Below are 20,906 nucleotides of genomic sequence, written 5' to 3'. Positions count from 1 at the left end.
GGTTGGGGTTAGGGAATAGGTAAAAATAGGTGGTGGAGTTTTTTTGGGGGGGTAACCTCACCCAAAAAAATGTTTTTGATGACCAGTTTCCCTATTTTGTACTCGTTTAAAAGCCAGTCGTAGAAATTACTGGCGATGAAAGAACATAAAAGCCAAAGTAGTGCATTGTGAAAGAAAACCCACAACACAGAGCGGGTTGAAGTCCCTGCTCCCTAAAACCACGAGAGAGCATGGTTTTCCCTGGTACTATGAAGGGTGGAGGTGCTACGTTAGTGGCTGGCACTCACTCCTTTCCACCGGTCGGAGTACTTCAACATCTGGCACGAATACCTGACATTGGTGGGAGTACCTGGACTGTGATGGAACTAGATGATGCATGATGGCTACGGTTTGAGTAGCAGAGAAAAGGATGGCAGTACCTGGGCACGTGATGGCAATGGCTTGCCCATACATTCCCATGCAGTGAAAAGCCAAAACCATGAAATGTGCCAATGCTTGTTTTGCACAGAAGCTAGCTAACCATTTGGGTAAAACGACTGTCTGGGTTGCGGCTTCACATCTGGCCTTGATCTTTCTGCATGAAGGTGTCTGTGGCTTCTGCAGCACATGTGGGTCTGCATGGGCTGGGTCAGAGGATGAAAACTAAACTTCACATTTGCCCATCCTAGTTGGTTCAAATACTCATGACCAGAAACGGGTGTGAGCACAGTGCGTGAAATATGTGCCAGCCCTACTTGGCGCAAACATCTCCTCTGTCTCGCCCGGGCCCAAATCCTTTTCTCATTATTCTTTTGCTTTTAGTGTATCCCATTTACCTGCTGTAACATGGGCCTCGTTATGAGTTCGACAATAAATTGGCGGTAAATCTGCTGCTTTACTGCTGCTTTTGTTTATTGTGGGCTTACCAAGAGGTTACCACCGGTGTCATGGTGGTGTCCCTTGAACTCCATAGGGATTTTTCACAGCTTTACTGCGAGCAGTACTGCATGCTAAATCTGGCGATATTTGACTGAAAAAATGGCGGTAAATCAGCTTTTTGCTGGAGGTAAATCTTCCACCTTACCACCAAACTCACAGTGCGGTGGTGCGGTAATGCAGCAGTAATGGAATAGTGTCACTTTTTCCTGCACTGCCATAGGCATAATGAGACCCACATATATTTCCTTTTCCCATTTCCTTTTCTGTGGTAAGGGTTGGCGATGAGGTATTGTTTCAAACAAAAAACCTGACCTCACAAACACACAAGAGAAAAGACATCAGAAATGTTGTGCAGGAGCCTTTGAGTGCTAACACACAGCAATAATGATGTGTGCTCTTTTTTTTTTTTTCATTTTCAGAACCAGGAGCAGAGTTGACTCTCTTCTGCTTATGATTAATAAAACATTGTGTAAGGCGGTGGGAATTCTGCAGTGATAGAATTTGCAATAATGTCTTTTGCAGTTAAGGAAAAACAGGGGGCAATATTGCTTCCCATTTTCGACTCTCACCATCTCAGGGGACCAAGCCTCAGCACAGGTGGAGCCATAGACAAGGATCCTGCAGCCAATAGAATCGCAGATAATTCCAGAGCAAGAGATGGCTAGAGAAAGGAATAAGGACAGCTCAGTAGCACTACCCAACGACGGGGGAGGGGACGACTGGCATGAGAGGCGGAATGAGGTGGGCACGCCGCACCCTCTACCTGTGGCCGTCAAGATTGCAGCCATGGATCACGCCACGCCCACGCGGCTTTTACTCAATCCCCACCGCACCGCTTCGACGCCGACGATTACACCCAAGCCCGGTCCAACCGCAGAGTCCCGAGGTGTACGGAGCCCGCTTGGCATAATAAGAAATGCGCAAAAATAATAAAAATGGAAACCCGCGGATATTATTTTTCAGGCATGGGCCTCGCGACTCCCAGTTATTCCTCAGATCGTTCTAGAGGGAACATAAGTAAAACACATTAGCAGTAATTTAAAGTTGCTGTGAGCACTGCTTATTTATATTCCCACATAAAGTCAGACCTACCTCAGTGCCACAGACCGGCCTTGATAAACTGTGTATGTTAAATCACAATCACAAAATACGTGGACAGACTCTCCAGGCGAGAATTGTATTTTTTTTTTAATATATAGCGGGAGATGGATCCACTCTATGGCCGTGACTTGGTTTGCTAGTGCTTCCCTAAATCAGACTGCACATATAAATAATAGATAAGGCAGCCTCATATCCTTAATATTATTCTCATGTCTTATTAAACTAATATTTCAGAAAAACTTTTATTTTTTTTCCCTTTAGTTGCAGCTCACCGCGCAAGGAAGAGGAGAGGGGGCGATGGTCTGTGGGAGGCAGGGATGGCTCAGGGTACAAAGATTTCAAGAGTTCCCTTTAAAAATGTTGGCATGAATGATCATTCTAATTGAGTCAGACAGCCTTTCGAGAGATGGAATAATTAAGCGGAACGTATGATTGAGAACGTCTCCGTTCGACGCGCTCGTGTTCCCACGGACCCAACCAAAGTGAGGAGGAAGTAGTCATTTTAGGACAGCATACAGTGTTTTTGCTTCCCCGTCATAAAGATATGAGTTAAAAAATAGGGACTTAAAAGTCTCAATTTTTTCGGTCAATTTTCGCCTGGGATCATTCGTGGATCAAAAGCCAATATTGGACTATCTACAATGCAGCAATTAGCATGGTCGCCTCGGTCAATTAGCAAAGGCGACAATCTAGATAAAAATGTAAGCATCCAGCATTTAATATAACACTGAACACAGGCATTGAGCTGTTTTCTGCACATTCTCGATTTTTAAAGCTATGCAAAGTGACAAACTGAATCCTGATGCGATTGGCCTCCAATCACACAATATTGGTAAGTGGAAAAGCCGTGTTGCTCAGCCAAGAGTCCTCAAGTAATTGCGTCAAATCGTCCTCCTTAAGGGCAACATACAGGTAGCCATTGTGTTATGTTGAAAGGCTTTTATACTTTGCCCATCACCACTGTAGTGGTCTTTTGGCACTGAAGTTTGTCCGAATAGGGCCGTATTGTGCTGGAACCAGGGTGCACCATACCGTGGTCTGTGGTGGAAGGGAAATAGGGTGAAAAGGGGTTAACGGATAAGAGAAATAGGAGGAGGATTGAAAAGAGACCAAGAAATGGCAAGGTACAAGGACGGTGAGGGGGAGGGTGGTTGCGTGTGGTACTAGGGGGGCGTGTATATCTAATTGGTAGCTGATCAAATTAATGTCGATCGGAATTGAGCGGCGTGAAGCCCGCCCAGAATGCGCAGGAATTTTCAGTGAGAGCCGTTTCTATTACAATGATCCACCGGGCAGCCTGAATCCTACCCGCAGCAACTGGTATGCTGCATGAACAATAAGATACTCTCCACCACAAGATGGAGAAAGATTACCTGGGAGTAAAATCCACTCTGCTCGGCTACATCCAGTGGTGAAATGACCACCAGCTGTTACTGCATTTCCACACTTGATCCCACAGTTCACCAAATGCTTCATTAACAAGGTGGCAAATACAGCTCAGAATAAGATCAACGTAACCCTTGGCAGAAAAGTATGCAATCCACAGCAAACAGCAGAAATGTTTGTTATGCATTATGCATGGTCACTAAACAGTCAGCTGCTGATTTTATTATTATTATCATTATTATTGTTGCATTTATTGAGCGCTGACCTAGCTTTGAGAAGCAACGGAGCACTTTGCAGAGGTTTACAACAGTACAGATGCATAACAGAGCACTTTACAGAGGTTTACAACTGTACAGATGCATAATGGAGTGCTTTACAGAGGTATACAACTGTACAGATGCATAACAGAGCACTCTACATAGGTTTACACCAATACAGATACATAACAGAGCGCTTTACAGAGGTGTACTATATTACAGATGCATAACGGAGTGCTTTTCAGAGGTAACAACAGAATAGATGCACAGCGGGGGGGTAGGATCCAGAGGGAGACAGAGGAGGGTACAGTCATACTGGGTGGTGGGGAGAAGAGGGACAGGTGGCGTCTAGCGTGTCAGGTGGTGTGATGGGAGACGTGATGGCCTAGGTGTTGAGGAGGAGAGGCTCCATGAAGAGCTGGGTCTTGAGATCTTTTCTGAATTGTAGGAGCGTGGGGGCGAGTCTGATGCCGACGGGGAGGAGTTCCATAGTCTTGGGGTGTAGGCAGAGAATGCTTGTTTGATTTATGTGGTTTGTTATGCAAAGTCCCTATCCCTGCCCCTGAAATGTAAATAAGTTATGGCTTGTGTGATTCGTTACCACCACTCTCATTATGTGGCCCTAAAATTGATATGGACTTCAACTTCCACTATCCCTAGGCAGCATGGCCAGTGGTGAAGGATCTAGGAAGTTGTAGTCAAAAAATCTGACATTGATTTAGAAATTTTGCACTAAGAAAAAGGAAATATTGTTGCAGAGATATATAGATCATGCATCATTTACGTGAAATTAAAAAAGTAATAGGCATTCAGTCCAAAAAATGTATAACCTTTCTGTTGAAAGAAATGGTGTCCTGAGCTGATAAAAATGTGCTCCTTAGCGCTTTTCAGACAGGATTTAGAGGTGGGTGTGCTACTTCTCATAACATTATAGCTCTAAATATTTTAATAAAAACTGCCTTGCAGAAAAATAATCCCCGGGTCAAACTGTGAATTAAGTTTAGAAATAAAGGCATTCCAGAGTATATCCTTAATTAGCACACGTCGAAGGACATGAGTTTGTACCATGCAATCTCATTGGCCCTCGCTTGGTAGTAATCATCCCGATAAAGCCTTACCTGCACTTCTTCCGCTTCCCTCGATGTTCGCATCTGGCCACCATGGAAAGGGAGAAAGGACTAAGTGTAGTCCCTTCTCCCCATTACCTGGTGGCCATTATCTGTATTTACTTTTTTATTACCTTTTAATGGCCACCATGTAAAGAAAGAAGGTACTACATGTAGTCCCTTATCCTTACTCCATACCATCTTTACTTTTTTCTTCTTTTTTGAAGGACTGCCATGAAAAGGGAGAAGGGACTAGGTTGTCCCTTCTCCCTGTTCCATGACGCCCATCTTTTTTTTTTCTTTTCAGGTGTGAAACGCTGATGTTATTTCACAACTTCTGAAGAGATTCTATTAGTACCCCGGTTCAACGGGCCGCAGTACTAATAGTAATAAGCCCCTTGCTGGGTGGGCATTACTGCTTCAGGTAATGCCCCGGGGCCCGCGTGAAGGAAAATTACTTGAAGTGGTAATGCCCCCCACAGCTTGGTACTTATTGCTTAAGTATTTAATTCAGTTGCACTGAGCCACAAAGGTTCAGGTGAAGCTAAACAGTCAGGTTTTATTATCTAAGGAAATGAAGTGGGTAAAGCAAGGGTGCATACTGGCCCCAAGGCTTTTTAACTTGTAAATGGCAGAGTTTGCTGAGTATCTTCGTGAGGTTAAAAACGTCCCTCCAAAAATTGCTAATATGCCTATACCCGAGCTTGCCTATGAGGATGATCTGCTCCTGTGGATCATACATTTGTAGTTATATCTCGCAGTGCACCTAAGCTGTGCGATTGTGCAGAAGAATTTCACCTTAGAATAAACTTAGAGAAAACGAAATTTATGAAAATTGGCAGGACTAAAGTCGGCAAAGCATTTAGCCCATCTTCGATTGGAATAATTAAGCGTGTATCCATGTATACATCAGGGACGTCCTTTCACCAAAATGCCAGGGCTAGCGGAAGTGACATCACATGACCCCTAACCTCTGATGACATCACAGGAAGTGATGTCATATGACCCACCCCACAGTGACATAGCAGGAAGCAACAAAACAGAACCTTTCACCCCTTGACAAAACAGGAAATGGCATCACATAGCATTGTTTCTAAGTACACTACGAAAAATATGGTTGCAATATCACTGTAATGTGATATACATTTGATGAAAGAGTGGATCACCATATGTAGCTTTAATATCAGTGTGTATAGGTCCATATTACCAAATGACTGTGAATGCAAGCAAACCTCCAAGGCCAAATCATAATGATGTGTTATTATATAGCACTTACAAGCTCTTTATATAGAAGAAATATAAATACAATATCACCCAACCTGTGTTGAAACTCATTTATCAATCTCAGAAAGATGAAAGGTTAAGTTGGCCTTGCCATGATTCGAACCTGCAACCTGCAGATCACACACACATCGCAGCAGTGAGCACTCAACCCACTAAGCGATCTTACCGTGCGTTACAAATGCCATATCATATCATATCATATCATACCGGCTATAACTATTTTGTTGGGTATAGTAAAATTAACAATTGCGTTGTCTGAATGTTCTCCAAATCAGAAAGCAAATTACACTCTGTAGTGGATACCATTAAACTGGTAACTGAGATTTAACAGCAGGCCAGTTCATCTGCAGGTCTGGTGCAAAGCTGGCCACATGTCAAGCCTGCATAGATCTACTTTTCAGTCTTCAGAGGTTGGCAAAAAACATACCATTGGGAGGGTTCATAACTGTGTATTAAAGAATTTAGAGTAGCACAGGGAAACACACAGCATCCCGTACTCTGGGCACTCATTACCTCATACATGCAAACAAACATCCAAAACAGCATGCCAGGGAGATAGGAAAGATAGACACTTTACACAAGCATGAATTGTTGCACAATGAAATCAAGGGCCACTTTATGTGCTATAGTCAAACATTTCTACACTGCACACAAGCTTTTAGGCACAAGGATGTTGTCAAGTGACCAAGTACACCAAGATGGAATGTCTTGTGATGATCGTAACAGAGACACTGGCAGAAAAAAACATGCTATAACTGCAACTTGCGAAAAGCAAAATACATTGTCGGAAATGGATGCTTATTCTACTCTAAATGCTTTTTGGACGTTTTACTCTGCATTGTGAATCTGAGGTGTTTAAGAACATACTAAATCAGTGACCCACCCCCTGAAGGCTATTGTAGCCTTTTGCCGACCCCGTTTTTTCGACAGGTGATTTGCCATGGGTGTTTTGCCGAAAATGTCAATCGAATTGTTTTTGGGGGTGAGAAAGGGTAAATAAAGGATTGGGGGGAAGGGAAATAAAAAAATAAATAAATAAACATGACATTTTTCAGCAAAACTCCTGTAGCAAAACACCTGTCGGAAAAAAGGGGGTCAGCGAAATGACATGGAACCCCCTGAAGTGTGCCTGAAATAAACCTTTAATGAGTCTATCAATTATTGTATACAATTCCACAAAGACAAATCATTTGTTATTCCTATTCTTTCTTATTTAGGATCACTGCTCAAAGGGTTACACTTGTGGAACCCCCTGTTTTTTTTAAAGAGGCATGAACAAGAATGCCAGCCACTCCAGAGACAAAGAGCCACAAGGCACTGGACACACCCCAGGAGCTTCAATTTAAAAATAATGTTGTGTTTATTGTTTTTTTTTTCAGGGATAGCAAGGTGGACCACACGGGTAGCAAAGGAGACCTCAGCGGTGGCAGGTGGGACCCCTGACAACCCCTAAATGATGTCCCTCGTATTCAAATTTGGGTAATTTGCTAACGGATAACGGACACCGTAAGGAATTGATTGGCACTAAATGGACGAAAATGCTGACATTAATGGGGGCTACCATTAAATGTGCTTATACTACTGCTGGCTATAGTCTATAGGGGCTTCGGCTGACCAATAAGCAATGTGTGGTACCCATGTTGACCCACGGTTTAAAGGCTGAACTGCAACATCATGGCTCTTGGGTGAACAAATTTAAGGGACAGCTTTGGAGAAATATCTTGGGACTCTTGTAATCCTAAGCTGAAAATATTCATGTATCCTGCACCCTGATATCCTCGGGTCTGGTGCGCATTACAAATAAAGAAAGAAACAAGCAAAGAAACTGTCACACACGATGCCAGTTGGGATTATCTGTCTTGAATTAGGGCTGACATCGGTGGACACTTGGATAATGATAAAAAAGGCGGCTCTCTATATTAAGATCTGTACTGCTCCTAGCTGTCCTCTGCGGCAAATATTTGTGGCAGCCATGGTTCAAAATACCGACCAAACAATGGAAAGCTTTAAGTGGCAGTGTGAGAACGTCTTAAAGTTGGCAGCCCTTTTGGGAATCAGGGTACAATGTGTTTATTTAGGAGCTCAAACTAAGAGCCTGGGAGTGGGACTGGATGAAGACCCAGGAGCACATATACATGTTGAGAAGTTCTAATGAGATTTTGAGACTGTACAAGGAAATGTCTTACCCCACCTGTTTTCTTGTAATCCACCCTTCACCCACTCATCGTAGAATTATTATGTTGCTCCTGTTGGGCAAACTACTGACGCTGGCTGACACTGGTGCCTGGCGGGGCATTGCTGTCCCCAAAAGACTGTGGGCCTCATCATGAGTTGGGCGGTAACACCGGCACTAATAGCGCTGGCGTTATCTGCCCTACCGCCAAACCCACCAGCGCTAATAGCACCAGCTCACGGGTTCGGCAGAACAGAAAATCCCCATTCCCCACTGAGCCCATCCGGGAATGCCCCATTCCCCATTGAGCTCAATGGGGAAATTTTGCGCTCTTACCGCCAGCGGATTTCCCGCCGGCGGTAAGAGTGCGAAATTTCGGCGGATTTCAGCCTAGCTAAGAGCTGGGGGGAAATCAGCCGAAGCCGTGATTTGGCGGACCCTTAAATCCAGCGGTAACAGCCTACCGCTGGATTTAAGGGTTACTGCCAAACTCATGATGAGGCCCTGTGTAGGCTATGCAAAAGTAATGCCTGTGTGGAGGCTAACAGGAGGACTCATTTCTGTATGAGAAGTTTCCTACTAGATTTGTTGTTAGCAGTGAGAGCATTCAGGAGGACGATTTTTGGGCATGCTGCATAGAATGCTCTAATCTCTCATTGATACTTGCCCTGTCAAGTTTATGGATGCAGATAAGTAACATTTTTAATTCATTGCCAAAGGAATAGTAATTAGAGAAAGTTATGTTATTCATCTAATTTGAATGGAAGGACAGTTTGCAAGTCTGCAAGAATTGTAATGAAATTGAATTGTTTAGAATTTTGTAATTCTGCAATATTTATTTATTTATTTATTTATTTATTTATTTATTTATTTATGCCCAAACCCAGAGGTATCACGGCATAGGTTACAGAAAGCTTACATATCTGGTTACAGTGAAGGAGAATGTTACACAAATAATGGACAGATGATACAAGACATGCCGCGGTGAAGGGGTAGGACATTAGATAATAGGGAGCAGGTATCTACTACCAGAAGGTTGTCAAGGCTAATTAACTGAGCTGCAGAAGGGGACTGGAGCTAAGTCGCCGGTCATAGAAGTCGATATTGTCTTAGTCTAGTATTTGTTGAAAAGCAGTGGAGTAACTTTGCTGAAAATGTTGGGGGGGACAGAGGTGGGGTGGAGGTAGGGCGGGTGGTGACTCTTAGGGATCGTTTCAGCCAAATTGTTTGATACAATTTGGTTGAATGATAGATTTGACAGAATTCGGTCACCACCATTAGTTCGAAGCTGAAGATACCGAACATGAAGAGCTGGGGTTGCAGGGGTGTCCCCCGCTCCCCATGTTTGGTATTTTTTACTTCGGCAGTTGCAGGGGTGCCTCCCACTTCCTCAGCATTGGTGGCAGGGGACCCAACAAAAAAAAGAAGAAAAAGGGACCCTGCAGCGTCAGATCCGACACGCGTTAGATGGATGGATCTGACGCTGCAGGTACAGGAGAGGCGGCAGATGGAGAAAAGGTAAATAACAGGGGTTTATTTGTATTGTATTTGTATTTATTTATTTGTAATGCGCACCAAACCCAAGGGTAACTGGGCGCAGAGGCAGCAAGAGGGTTGCAAAGCTTCGTTACATACAGTAAGGTGAGGTCCAGCTGGGGTTACATTGCTGGACGTATCACGCCAAATAGGATAGGTAGAGCATGTACATTAGAGGCAGTAATATGCATATTTACATTCAATGAGTAAGCTATGGTTTATGGGTGTACTGGCGCTTTGGGGGGACACCGGCTTGGTTATTTGTACCGAGGTAAAATCATATTTGCAGTGAAAATGACTATGGTCAATGACTATGGTCAATTTCGCCGTGATTTTGTACCTCGGTCAAACCACTTAAATCCCAGAGGGATACCACTAGACTACTACACCACAATAGTCCATTGTCGACCCTCTGTTATAACTTTCATAAGATTGGTGATCTATCTTTAAAATTTGATTGGGCCCCCACACATCTCCAGCCGGCCTGCCATGCACACAGTGACACAACATAACATTCACAAACTTAATTCCAATAGAACATACAAACAATGCATTACTTATCATTCATTCAGACACAAAAGTCAACACACATATGCTTGCATACACTCTCACTCACACACAAATGCACTCAGCTCCTCCATTGACATACACTGTGTGCACACAACATTTATATGTACATATACAATAACATGGGGAAACAGTGGCGCAATGTCCATTGAGCAGACCAGACTTTATCACCCCCTGATCCCTGAAATTAAGGGCTAAATTGACATGACCTAGCTGAACTATAAAGCCATGGCCGAAAGGAACTGATTCACTGGAATGTCAGCAATTCCCTTGATTTTTCTTTTCATTCAAAGGCAGAAGCCATTGGTTAATGCAGTTTAGTGGGTCACCAAGTATACTTGGTATCCATTTTTAAATGTCATATATCGCCAAACTTGGGTTCTGCACACCACCTTACATGTGTGCGTGCTGATAGATTTTTTCTACAAGATTCTGACTGATTAAAATTAAGGTATGTTTTCCTGTGTTGAAAAGTCTCCAATCAGTGGAGTACCAAGCGGGAAAGGCAGGGTGGGCAAGCTGCCCCAGTGGCTCTTTTAAGAGCCAGACCAGGACATTTGTCATTGGGACACCTCTCCCGTTCGGCACATCGAAGTGGGTGCCCAACGGCAAAGGTGTCCCGCTGGCAGAACAATATGTGCTGAGCAATTCCTTCTCAGCACGTTCATTGTCCTGGCAGCAGGACACCTTAGCTGTTCCGAATGGTAGAGGTGTCCCGCTTCCAGGACAATGTCCCAAGGAGCGCCGGGCAGCAGAGGGTCCTCACGTTGCTCTGTATCAACAGAGTATTACAATGTGAGCAATTAGGCACTGATGGGAGGGAGGTGATTACTATTAGCAGGGACTTTTGTCCCTTTAGAAATGTGAATGGGAGGGATTGATCAGAAGTGAGAAGGGTGCATAATGTTGCATGCTTTATGAAATAATGACTATAGCTTTAAACCCCAAGGGGGTTTTGTTAGGTTCACATTAATCTACATGATATGTGACTATTGTGACTTTGCATGCAGAATGGTGAGAATACAACTAAAGTCATACGCCCATTGCTCAACATATTTCTATGACAATGTATATAGTGTATGGTTAGTTTACTATGGAAGGCTAGTTTATTATGTAATGTGGTTTGCTTCCAAGGCCTTGCTATAATTACTTATTTAAGCACATGAAATGAAAGGCAAAACCTTAATAAATATCTATATCAACTAAACCTGGAAAGATGTGCGAGGTCGCTTAAATTGTCCAGATCCCAGTTTCACCATTTAACCAAGTGTGTGATCCTGAGCAAATCATTTAATCACATGTGCCTTATCTGCAGCTCTGCAAGTGACTCTGATTCACTTCGAAGCTTGCGTTAATGTATCATGGTTTTATAATGCAAAAGCCTAATGGCTATAGAGTTGTTCCACATATAACAAAAGTACAATTTAGGTATTTTGCACCACAAAGTTATTTGTCACTTGGCTTATTTATGGCAACTTATTCTAAAGTCACTTCCATGGTGCCTCAATATATCAAGGACTGATGATGCGCCTTGCAATGTCCTTTTCTGTGAAGTCACTTCTGTTGGTGCAATCCATATGATAATTACGAAGTTTGCATGTATTTTGCCTCAGAGGGCTTCCTTAGACAGAGCTCTAATAGATGAGTTTCTGCATCTGGAATGATCCTGCAGTTTTATGTTTGTTGTTGTGTGTTAAAATGCCATCTTCCACTAATGTTACCAAAAAAGTAGATTGGGGCAGGGGTGGGTGGTTTGGGGGCACCAATGAGACCAAATGGAATTCCACACACTGCATTTCGTTGCTCTAACTCCCCCCGACTCTTACAATTCTGGATACTCCCCTGCTTAGTTTGGTAAGTGAAGCAGTTTTTGGTGGCCTGTAACCTGAACCATGACACCCATTTACTAATTTGCACCAAACCGTCCTGAAAAAGTGTCTGCAAAACTCGAAATACATTTTGCCAGTTTGGTGAAGATTATGTTTGGCAGCAGGGGGGAAAGTTATACAGGGCTCCTAAAAGTGTGCTTTTAATACAAAATTCCATATGGTTCCTTCTGCGCACCTAGAGCAAAAACTGCTTAACAAAGGTTCACCATGTTTGGAATGCGTATAGCACTCAAATTCATTTCACAGAATTTTCAGAGTACGACAGTTTTGGGTCACAGGTTTTCTCAGCTTGACTCTTTCCACTCTACTTGGGGAGGGCACACCTTCCGCCAACTTCTTTTTTGAAATTAGGATGGTGGTGCTTTAGTAGCATCTGAAAAGTGGCAAGACTAATTTTAGAGGCGTTGCAGAGCTGTGGCTTGCCACATAGAATGCACCATTTGTTATTGTTAGTGTGTCTTCATACCTGGGGCCTTAATCTGTACTGTGAGCTCTGCTCACATTGTCCGAATGTGACACACGCCATCACTTTGGTCAGCTCGCAGCCCAGCCCTCCCAACAAACATACACAAACACAATGAAAAAATTATTTTAAAAAGAAAGTACCTCTGCTCTGCTTACAAATGCCACCCGGGCCACGTCTCATGTTACACCGACCTAACCTCTTCGCACGCATGCACCTCCAGACAGAAACCAGCAAGCTGAATGAGCTTCCTAGTTCCTGTATGTGTGTCGCACGTACACAAAACCAGATAGCGATTCTCTGCGCCGCGGCCCCTGGAAGTGCTGCTGCTAATGTGGCAGCACAGGCGCCAGGCCCTGCAACACCCAGTTCAGCACCCTGGCTGCTGACTTTGAGTCAGGCCAGCCAGGGTGAGGGACTGAGCCATGCAGGGCATCCCAGCCCTGAATGTGTTGCAGCGCGGCTGCCAGGCATCTCAGCATTATGTAGTAGACAGCGCAAGCCTTGCTGGGCACCTCAGCCAGGCTCGTGCTGTCCAATTATATAATTGTTGATTGCGGCCCCCTGCGCTCCCTCCAAAAGTTGGGGGGGCCAAAAAGGCATGCCACAGAAGTTGGGGGGGACAAAACCCCCTGTACCCCACTATAATTACGCCCATGTTGAAAAGCCAGGCTTTTAGGACTTTTTTGAATCTCTGGTGGGATGGCTCGTTTCTCATATGATATGTGAAGATTATTTCCGTTCTTAAATTAGTGTTGATATCATTGTTTCATCTATTTTTAGTATTGTATCTTGGTGATAAATAGGATCTGATATGAATGTATTATTGTATATGTATTTACAAATGTATTGGTGTGTTTAATTAATTATGTGCAGTGTGATAAATTATATTGAACTATAACACACTTTAATTAAGAAAAATAGCAATAGGTAGCTACTACACTAAAATAATTCAATTTCTAATGTCCTTATACTGAGACAGGATTGACAGCAACCTCTCAGAGAGGAGGGGGCCATTGGTGCTGTGGGGGCTAGATGTCAGAATCTAGCATGGGTTTTTCTGTCAGCCATATAATGAGTGGGAGATAGGTAAAATATTCTATTTTGCAACAGTGCAGGATTTCCAAAATGTTGTGTTATTTTTAAAAATGACCAATGTTGTGATTCTTTGCTGCAATCGCAAAATTGCAATAAGCCGGGTGGTCTGACTGTAATGTTTACAGACAATCCAGGAGTATGTATGTCTGCCATGTGTTTTTGTATCACCCATTATAAATAACCACGTGTGATCATTTTATACCACCTGTGGTTGCTCAGACTTGCAATAGCAAGCACAGCAAAATGCATGGTGGTATTCCACGATTGCCGCTTTCTTATTTAACAGGAATTTAACTTCTCTAACTAGAGTTTTGCAGAGGATTCGAGTAGACGACTGTTCCTACTGTGCACAGCTCCTACTGGAAATCTCTCCTGGTACATAGGATCCATCTTGAACTTCTCAAGATGTCTTCTCAAAACCAAACTTTGCTTGGCGCAGTGGTGCCATTGGAGAACAAGCATGTTATAAACACCTCTATCCATACCCATGTGCAACAACAGTCTAAAATCACTCAACATTTTTTTGTGTCAGCAAGTTGGTGAGCGTTTGGCAAGGAGGTGAGTGTAATTTGAGGTTGTGAATTGGTTAGGTTCTTAATGCACATCTGTTAGAGTAAGGTTTTTCTATGGGCGTGTTTTAGATTGTCTTGTGGATTTGTTTTTTTGTTGGATTCCCAGTCTATGTCTGTGTCATGTGTAATTTCATGTTCAGTATTTGGTCAATGTCTTCATGGATCTTGTCCTTTGTTGAAATTCCTTGCGATGATAGCAATGTTTAGGTGGAAAGCTGCAGTCTGTTATCGACATTGGTTGTGAATAGTTTTCTATCCTGGTGTGTTGAAGAGCAAGGTTTTTAACAGTTTTGTAAACATTACATGATCTTTTGTCTGGATTTGTTTCAGGATGGAGTTTCACCATGTTTCTATGAGGGCGAAGAAAGCTGTGCCTCCATATTTGTTTTTCTCTAGTGCCTGGTTTCAATGAGCATGTTGTTGCTAGAACCATGGGTCGTTTCTGGTTGGTAGTGGGTGATTTTTGATTGGTGGTTTCCGCTTCCTCCCTTCCAGTGCTCCTTGGGTAATGTAGTTCTTTCAAGCAAATTATTTTCTTCACTGCTAGACGGTGGAGGCTTCTCAAGTCCGGAGTGATATGTGATATGTCCTCACCTGTTTAATCTCATTAGCAGTCTGAATGTGTGTTTTGGATGTGTTGTCATTGCCTGGTGAAGTAGTCAGGCATAAGTGTTGGATGTTTTTCTATTCCGGACAATATTAGTGGAATTATGGCAAGGGTCTGCGTGAGGGAGACTAAGATATTGTCATTCTCAGTCACGCACATCGCCGTGACTGGCGATTACTTCCGCGTTGGAGTTTGAGGAGCCACAGAGGAAGGGTGCTTTAGTCCCTTCTCTGTGTTCACTGCCGCCTGCTCCAAGCACGGTACGCAACGCTGCCGGGAGTATTTAAGACCCCGCCTCCCAGCAGGACGTTGCGTTGCAACCCCCACTGTTTGTTTATCTCTCGACTTTGGGTCCCTCGCTAGTCCTCTACTTCCCGCCTTGGATTTCCAGAGGAGTTTTTCTTCGTGTTCACTTTTGGGTGTTCCCGTCCTCGGAACACGGCTCTTTTCGTCTATTCATTTTCTCCGCCGCTTACCTGAGCGGCGCTTGCTGTGCCTTTTTTCCTCCAGCGGTCTCTCTCTCTCTCTCTCTCTCTCTCTCTCACTCTCTCTTTCTCTCTCTCTCTCTCCTTCTCCCTCTTGCTCCTTCACTCATATTCTCTCGCTCTCTTCCACTTACCTTCATTTTTCCTCGTTCTACTGGGCCAGGCAGTTTGTGGACATACTTCCGTGCTTCCCTGAAGACCCTTTCGGAAGAGTTTGCTACTTCCGCAGCCTCCTGTTGCTGCCTTCTCCGTCAGCTCGTACGGCCTGGTGTTACCATTGGACTTGGACGTATTGAGGGCTACTACCTCAGTGTTGGAGATCCCCTATTGCTTTACCACCTATTGAACCACCGGCCACCTGTCAAGAGTCTTGGCACCTCTGATCAGGGTTTTTTTTCCCTTATGGGTTTTTCCCTGCATTTATGGCTTGATTCCGGAAGGAAGGTCCCGGTGCCGCTGTTTCTTACCCAGCGGTCACTGTTGCTTCACTCCGTGACAAGCACACGCACCTTAAAAAGGAGAGAGACTACCTGGTACGTCGAGGCCTTCAAGAGACCATTGACTCGGAAGACTCAGGTGAGGAGAGTGTGTGCACAGGGGAAGAAAAGCCAAGGGTACTTTACAAGTCACAGATTGCAACGCCTAAGAGTGTTACGATGTCAGCTGAGGAACAGGTCCAAGAGCTATGGAAAGCTTTCCAGGCCATGTCCCAGGAGCTACAAGGAGTCAAGACCGAGAACGCTCTGCTCAAACAGATGGTAACGGCTAGGGAACCGACTCCCTCGGAATTGCCACCCATGGCACTGTCCTCTGGGAAATTCGATGGCTCCCCCAAGAAGGTGAAGGAGTTTCTAGAAGCATGCTTGGTGTATTTCACATTCAGACCCCGTACCTTTGCTACAGTGGGTTTCCTAATATCTAATATGACAGGAAACGCTCTGTCCTGGGCCACACCATTGGTGACTAGCGGAAACATCATTCTGCAGGATTTTTCCGGATTTCAGAATCTTCTCAAACAGACCTTCGAGCGACCAGAGCTCTCTTTTACAGCCTGCGAAGTCCTGTTGGATGTCAGACAAGGCTCGCTAGATGTTTTGTCATACATCTCCTCTTTCAAGACATTAGCAGCCGGAGCAGGATGGCCCGAAACAGCGCAGTATGCCATTTTCAGAAGAGGACTGAAGGATGAAATTAAAGACGAGTTGGCCAGATCCCCTCGTTCTCCTACTTTCTCAGATCTGCTTTCTGCTGCCCTTCATATTGAATACCGACTACAAGAGGGAAGGGCTGAACGTCGCAAGCAAAGAAACCCTGGCTATACCCCAGACACCTCTGCACACGTTCTCCCTGGTCGCTCTACTAACATTTCTTCTGAAGAACCAATGCAGATTGGTTCTACCAGGGCGCCTTTGTCCGCAGCAGAAAGACGTCGCAGAAGAGAGAAGGGACTATGTGCCTACTGCGGATCAGATCAACATTTCCTCAAAGACTGTACGGAACTGCCAAACAAGAGGTCGGGAAACGACTACCCTCGGCGTCAGTAGGGACAAGCGACCGAGGGTCTTCAGGAAATCTTCATCGTCCCTATGTCTCTCTGTCAGTGACCTCACCCGAATCCAAAGAGGACTCCAGACTGATGGTGATTCCCGTACAACTCAACCTCGGAAACCATCAGGTGGAAACACTGGCTCTATTGGACTGTGGCGCAGCAGGGAACTTTGTTGACACCCTGTGGGCAGCCAGGGTGGGTCTCCGGAGGATCCCACGGGCAAAAGGTCAGAAGGTGGAAGGTGTGGACGGTTCGCCTTTGTCTTCAGGTCCCATCACCCATACCACTGAGGATCTATCCTTGACTGTCAACCAACATAAGGAAGTTTTGTGCTTTGATATAATCAGGGCCGCCCATTTCCCTATCATCTTGGGCATCACATGGCTCCGTCGACACAATCCTTTGATTAACTGGACCGAGAATCAGATAAGCTTCAGTTCCCCATATTGCGCATCCAACTGTTTTTCACTGGAAGGTCGAGCTGATCTGCAGCCAGTCAAAGTGTTTTCCAATAGCCATGTGGATGTCCAAGCTTTACCCAACTTCTGCTCTGGGTTTTCCGAAGTTTTTCAGGAATGCCTCCATGCCAGACTTCCACCTCATCGGCCAGAGGACTGTACCATCGATCTGGAACCCAATGCCTTGGTACCTTTCGGACGGATGTTCGCTCTCACCCAGACCGAGAGACAGGTTCTTCGGAGATACTTAGATACCAACATGGAGAATGGTCTCATCCAACCTTCAAAGTCTCCAGCAGGAGCCCCTTTGTTTTTCATTAAGAAGAGAGATTCCGCCGACCTTAGACCCTGCATTGACTACAGGGGCCTAAATAAGGTGACAGTCCGTGACCGGTATCCTATGCCCCTTATCACGGACATTATCGAGGCTGTGCAAGGTGCTCGAGTCTTTACTAAACTGGATCTTCGCAACGCATACCATCTGTTGCGGGTTGCCAAGGGCGATGAGTGGAAAACCGCGTTTCGTACTCCCCTGGGCTTATTTAAATACAAGGTAATGCCGTTCGGTTTGGTGAACGCCCCAGCGATATTTCAGATGTTCATGGACCGAATGTTCTCCGACATGCTCTCCATCTCTGTCATCATCTATTTGGATGATATCTTGGTGTATTCCCCTAACATGAGAGAGCACATCAAACAAGTACGACAAGTTCTGGAGCGGCTCAAGGAAAACAATCTAATGGTCAAGGAGGAGAAGTGCAGATTCGCCGTATCTTCAGTACACTATCTGGGCTATGTATTGTCAGAAGGAGGGATCACTATGGATCCCGACAAGGTGCAAGTCATTCTCGACTGGCCAGCCCCGACATCCGTCCGGGAAGTCCAGAGGTTCTTGGATCTTTCAAATTACTACCGGAGATTCATTCCCAACTTTTCGGAGGTGGTGTTTCCCATCACTCGTCTCCTGAAGAAAACGGCCTATCCTTTCTCTTGGTCCATTGAGGCAGAAGAAAGTTTCTGTCACTTGAAAACCCTCTTCTGTTCCGCCCCGATTCTGCAACATCCCGACCAAACACTTCCTTTTATTCTGGAAACAGACGCCTCCGCTATAGCGGTTGGGGCTGTCTTACTTCAGACTATCAAGGAGGTGGAACATCCTGTCGCCTATCTCTCTAAGACTCTTTCTCCCAGCCAACTCAACTACTCTGTTCTGGAGAAAGAATTATTGGCAATGAAGTTGGCTTGTGAGGAATGGAGGCACCTTCTCATGGGTGCCCGTCATCGGTTCCTCATTCAGACCGACCACAAGAATCTGAAGGCCTTACAGGACATGGAATGTTCGAACTCCAGGCAGGCTAGATGGGCCTACCTATTTTCTCAGTACAACTTTCAGATCACGTACATCCCTGGGTCACTCAATCGTCTAGCTGACGCTTTGTCTCGCAAGGACTTTCACTCGGAATCAGCAGTGGTCAAGACTGAACCATTGTTTCACAGAAATCAGATCCTAGCCACAGTGGGTTCTTTCCTTCAGGAAGTCAAGGCTGCTGTCGCACAAGAGGCACCTCATATCTCTTTTTCCTCTGACTCCCCCTTCCAAATCAAGGACGGTTGGGTCTTCTACAAGAAAAGGTGGTATATCCCTGAAGGGCCGCTACGCCGGAAAGTCCTAAAATGGTGTCATGACTCACGCCTAGGCGGACGCAGAAGTGGAGACGGCACGTTGGAACTTATCTCGAGGTCGTTTCTTTGGCCCAACATCAGGAGAGAAGTGTTAAATTATGCGAAGACTTGCCCGACTTGTGCCAGAGCCAAATATGCCTCTGGTAAGCCCCTAGGGCTTCTCACCCAAGCAGAGATGCCGACTCGCCCCTGGGGACTCATCTCCACGGACTTCATAGTGGAGCTTCCTGAATCCGAGTCATGCACATGTATCATGGTCACGATGGACACTCTATCCAAATTAGCTAATTTCTCTCCTCTTCCGGGACTCCCTTCTGCCACTAAGATGGCAGAGACATTTGCTCGAGATGTTTTCAAACTTCATGGCCTCCCCGACAAGATCATATCTGATCGAGGAAGTCAGTACATTTCTAAATTCTGGACAGCTTTATGTACTCGATTGGGAATAGAAAAGGCTCTGTCCTCTGGCTTCCACCCGCAAACTAATGGCCAAACGGAACAACTTAACGCGACTCTGGAGCAATACTTAAGATACTTCATATCTCAGCATCAAGAGAATTGGGTCTCTCTACTCCCTACTGCGGAATTTGTTTACAACAATTCCAGGCACACTGCCACAGGTTTTTCCCCTTTTTTTTGTACCTACGGAGTTCACCCGCGATACCTAATGCCCAAGGTGCCCAGTTTTTCCAACTCTCCAACCGCCGAAGAGGTGTTAAGGAATATTCGGGAGGCCAGGAACAACGCATTACTAAGTTTGGAGAATAGCAGACGGCGGAACAAGGCTGAAGCTGACAAGCATCGTAGAGAAGCACCTTCATGGAAACCTGGAGACAAGGTGTGGTTGTCCACCAGATTCCTTCCCAGATGGACAAGACCTTCTAAACTGTCTCCACGTTTCTTGGGCCCTTTCCCCATTCTCACCAAGGTCAATCCTGTTGCCTTCCGTCTACAAATCTCTCCATCTCTTAGACGAATACACCCTGTCTTTCATGCCTCTCTTCTTAAACCTTACTATCCAGATCCACATCGCCGGTCTCTCAACCGGGATCTTCCGGTCACTGCAACCGACCAAGAGGAATACGAGGTTTCCGCCGTCCGTGATTCTAGGTTTCTTCATGGTCGGTTGGAATACCTCCTGTCATGGAAGGGTTACCCGGAATCGGAGGATTCCTGGGAGCCGGCTTCTCAAGTACATGCCCCTCAGCTGTTGGCCAGGTTCCATCGCCTGCACCCGGGTAAGCCTGGTTGGTTGCACTCTAGGGGGGGGGCATACTGTCATTCGCAGTCACGCACATCGCCGTGACTGGCGATTACTTCCGCGTTGGAGTTTGAGGAGCCACAGAGGAAGGGTGCTTTAGTCCCTTCTCTGTGTTCACTGCCGCCTGCTCCAAGCACGGTACGCAATGCTGCCGGGAGTATTTAAGACCCCGCCTCCCGGCAGGACGTTGCGTTGCAACCCCTACTGTTTGTTTATCTCTCGACTTTGGGTCCCTCGCTAGTCCTCTACTTCCCGCCTTGGATTTCCAGAGGAGTTTTTCTTCGTGTTCACTTTTGGGCGTACCGTCCTCAGAACACGGCTCTTTTCGTCTATTCATTTTCTCCGCCGCTTACCTGAGCGGCGCTTGCTGTGCCTTTTTTCCTCCAGCGGTCTCTCTCTCTCTCTCTCTCTCTCTCTCTCGCTCTCTCTCTCTCTCTCTCTCTCTCCTTCTCTCTCTTGCTCCTTCACTCATATTCTCTCGCTCTCTTCCACCTACCTTCATTTTTCCTCGTT

Source organism: Ambystoma mexicanum, chromosome 8 (assembly GCF_040938575.1).
Source record: "Ambystoma mexicanum isolate Mex_15411 chromosome 8, UKY_AmexF1_1, whole genome shotgun sequence".
Classification (NCBI taxonomy): domain Eukaryota; kingdom Metazoa; phylum Chordata; class Amphibia; order Caudata; family Ambystomatidae; genus Ambystoma; species Ambystoma mexicanum.
This window is presented reverse-complemented; position numbering follows the sequence as displayed.